At 43.7% G+C, this 4,014-nt stretch overlaps 1 pseudogene; it reads right to left on the bottom strand.

The window, feature by feature from the left end:
- Positions 1–1,442: 1,442 nt before the first annotated feature.
- On the bottom strand, positions 1,443–1,560 carry LOC126212162 (5S ribosomal RNA; annotated as a pseudogene).
- Positions 1,561–4,014: the final 2,454 nt, after the last annotated feature.

Below are 4,014 nucleotides of genomic sequence, written 5' to 3'. Positions count from 1 at the left end.
CATAGTCGTAGGTTAGGGGTTGACCAAATACGATTTGTGTGGAAAAATGTTGTTTCAACTTTTAATCTGAGTGGATTCTCAATTTCGTGTTTTATGCATCTTGGCAATTTGTTAATGACTTCTTGCTAAAATACAGCATCCCGTTTGAATACTAGTTTGCCAAAGCTTTTCATTAGCGACGAGACATTCACCCTACACTTAGGTTGAACGTGAATGATGAAATCTGTATAGCCCAGTCAGCTGCTTACTTAAAATAGCTTCATTCACGCTCTCGAGTCACGGTTTTTGCCCAGATGAACACTACCTAAAACTTACTGCAGTGGGTAGTTACAGGTAAAAAACGGCTTCATAAACTATAAGTGATATGTGACGTGTTCTCAGTGCTGGTGAGAGACATCACTCTGAATCACTGCGCTAGCTACGTTATACGTTAACCCACATTCAGAAATTATATTTCAAAATAACCGACAGATGCCTTGATGAGAACTCTGAACACAAATATACAATATTTCCTCTAATACAATCACTGCCTGAAGTTAAAACCAAATAGAGATACAGTAATTGACTGTGTCGATTACAAGTTCGTCACTGTTACGGAATATTCCAGGCTGGCGACCCAATTAACCCACAGTAACTGAAGATCAGCTGGTCGCCACACCATAGTAAGATTTCAGGGTTTGACGCCTTGATGAGACTGTTGACGAGACGGAATCTGCAGCCGTCGCTCGTGAGCTATAATACCGCGCCAATGAATACAGTGTAGTTGCTTGATTAGCTGCCGCTATCGGAGTTAGCGAGTTCGTCGCCGACTGGCCTTCCTGATCGGATGATGTCATCGCAGTCTTGGATTGGCAGGTGAGAGACGCGGCCAAAGTGGTTCCTCCGCCGAAGTCGACCTCTGTTGCGCAGCAGCTCGACCGATGGTGACTGCATTGCAGGTGTGGCCGGCAACCCGGAACACAGCGATGTCCGACGGGTTGCAAGCAGCGAGGGTACCCGGAGTACCCAGCAATAAAAAACGAGCACTCCGGCTTCAGGCCACGAGTGGCCTACCAGGACCATCAGACCGCCGTGTCATCCTCAGTGGAGGAGGCGGATAGAAGGGGCGTGGGGTCAGCACACCGCTCTCCCGGCCGTTATGATGGTATTCTTGACCGAAGCCGCTACTGTTCGGTCGAGTAGCTCCTCAATTGGTAAAAAATGGCTCTGAGCACTATGGGACTCAACTGCTGTGGTCATAAGTCCCCTAGAACTTAGAACTACTTAAACCTAACTAACCTAAGGACAGCACACAACACCCAGCCATCACGAGGCAGAGAAAATCCCTGACCCCGCCGGGAATCGAACCCGGGAACCCGGGCGTGGGAAGCGAGAACGCTACCGCACGACCACGAGATGCGGGCTCTCAATTGGTATCACGAGGCTCAGTGCACCCCGAAAAATGGCAACAGCGCATGGCGGCCTGGATGGTCACCCATTCAAGTGCCGAGCACGCCCAACAGCGCTTAACTTCGGTGATCTCACGGGAACCGGTGTTTCCACTGTGGCAAGGCCGTTGCCCATCCAGCAATAAGGGAATCGTTATTTTCTTTTTACTCTAATAGCTCATAAAACTGAAGAGATTCCAGCCATTTAGAAGTCCGAACAGGTAAGAATGTTCGTCAAGATGCGAACTGTTCACTAAAGATCGGGTAATGAACAGCTACGAGGTGCTTCTACAACTCTGCTAGCCCAGCAAAAGCCCGTGAAAACTTCCTGCAATTCCTTACTGAAATGGTGGAAGTTTCGCAGTAAAAGGATTACTAAGTGCTTTTCACGGATCGTTATTCAAACTACATACGGGCAGGCAAAGGCTTGCTCTTAACTATTCGCATCTCTTTAAATCCTGCTGAATCGTGGAACAGATTCTTTTAGCAGTTTATGTATATTTTAGTGGTGTTTGCTTTACAGTACGACTACAGGAAACAAATGACTGAAATTAGATAAAATATTTTCTGTTCGAAGATGCAAAACATGCAAGAATTCGTTTCGTTTCCTATTATGTTTACAATATGTCGCATTTAACCCACAAACACCTAGCTGTCCCATTGATTCAACCTTCATCCCGGAGGCAAGCAACAATCACATTAAAATTAACTAGACGGACAGAACTTAGCAAGGATGACACTTGTATTTATTCTTTTTCCTGACGTCTCAGCTTGCAGCTACAACAGACGGCCGGCCGAAGTGGCCGCGCGGTTCTGGCGCTGCAGTCTGGAACCGCGAGACCGCTACGGTCGCAGGTTCGAATCCTGCCTCGGGCATGGATGTGTGTGATGTCCTTAGGTTAGTTAGGTTTAACTAGTTCTAAGTTCTAGGGGACTAATGACCTCAGCAGTTGAGTCCCATAGTGCTCAGAGCCATTTGAACCATTTTTTACAACAGACGGCTACGTATCTTTGCCTCAGAACATTGTGCCCATGTCAAAAGTATAATTCTCTCTGAGCCAGCAAAAGAACAAAACTCTCTCAGATACAGTTACATTCCATCGGCAATTAAATCGGTGTTCAGCATGAAATACGAGGATTATAGCAGAAACTGTACCTGGGTTTTCTCGGTGGCACTGTCCTGATATTGAGACACAGTTATGCATTGAGAAAAAATTTCTCATTTAACCATCTTGCATATCATTATCCAGTATAATAAATTTTCATAACTGACAAAAAATAATTCAAACTTACATACCTCCAAATCGCGATTTCATTTTAACACAATGTTGTACTGCCTAATGGGAATGTTGTTTAGTATTCTGAAACTTTAGCAAGGATTCGAATTGACTCAGAAAATGAAATACATTGTAATTATTAATGCATATCCAGTTATTCCCAGAGCAAAAATGCTTAACTGTTATTGGTTCAAATGGCTCCGAGCACTATGGGACTTAACATCTGAGGTCATCAATCACCTAGAACATACAACTACTTAAACCTAACTAATCTAAGGACATCACGCACATCCACGTCCAAGGCAGGATTCGAACCTGCGACCGTAGCGGTCGCGCGGTTGCCGGCCGGGGTGGCCGAGCGGTTCTAGCCGCTACAGTCTAGAACCGCGCGACCGCCACGGTCGCAGGTTCGAATCCTGCCTCGGGCATGAATGTGTGTGGTGTCCTTAGGTTAGTTAGGTTTAAGTAGTTCTAAGTTCTAGGGAACTGATGACCTCAGAAGTTAAGTCCCATAGTGCTCAGAGCCATTTGAACCATTTTTTGGGTCGCGCGGTTCCAGACTGAAGCGCCTAGAACCGCTCGGCCACACAGGCCGGCTAAGTATTATTCTGATTGTCAAAAATAATATATAGACATTAAAGAATATGACACTGTTTGTAGTAATATTTAACTTTTTTCAGCATTTCTGTACATCTTTCAGGGTATGGAATTTTTCCAAACACTAATTTTCTCACTTTGTCAACACCTGTCCGTAAAATTCTTTACCAAATTCGAGACAATATCTCTGATAAGGGACAGGGCAATTACAGATGTCTCTGTTTATAATAAAATGATAAATGTTAAGGTAATAGTTATCTTAGGATATGCTGTAATAGTTCACTTACACGCCATTTGATTCGTACAAGCGCGACGAATACTTATTTTCCTTCCTAAACTGAAGATCTCCAGAAATTCGTTAAATAAATTATAGCTCGGAGACATATTGTATTTCTTGTTTTCTTTTTCTTACTTTTGACATTGGCTTTAGCCTGTTCTAGCTTCACAATTCAGCCCGTTGTCTACGTGGTACATTACCTGTTCGAATGACTTGCCATCATGAGTTCGCTTCATTTTTCCCATTTCTGTCAATATTGTTCGCTATTATGATTTATTCTAGAGTACATTTCCATGTCTTATTTCTTCATTTATCTTCAAATATCCAATTTTACACGACCATTAGCTAACGATTTGTATCAAGCCAAAGACATGACAACTGAATTAAAATCGTTCGAAGTGCAGTTATGAGGATTTGGATTCAAACCGTCCAACAG

The sequence above is a fragment of the Schistocerca nitens genome, chromosome 1, assembly GCF_023898315.1.
Source record: "Schistocerca nitens isolate TAMUIC-IGC-003100 chromosome 1, iqSchNite1.1, whole genome shotgun sequence".
NCBI classification, from domain to species: domain Eukaryota; kingdom Metazoa; phylum Arthropoda; class Insecta; order Orthoptera; family Acrididae; genus Schistocerca; species Schistocerca nitens.
This window is presented reverse-complemented; position numbering and strand designations above follow the sequence as displayed.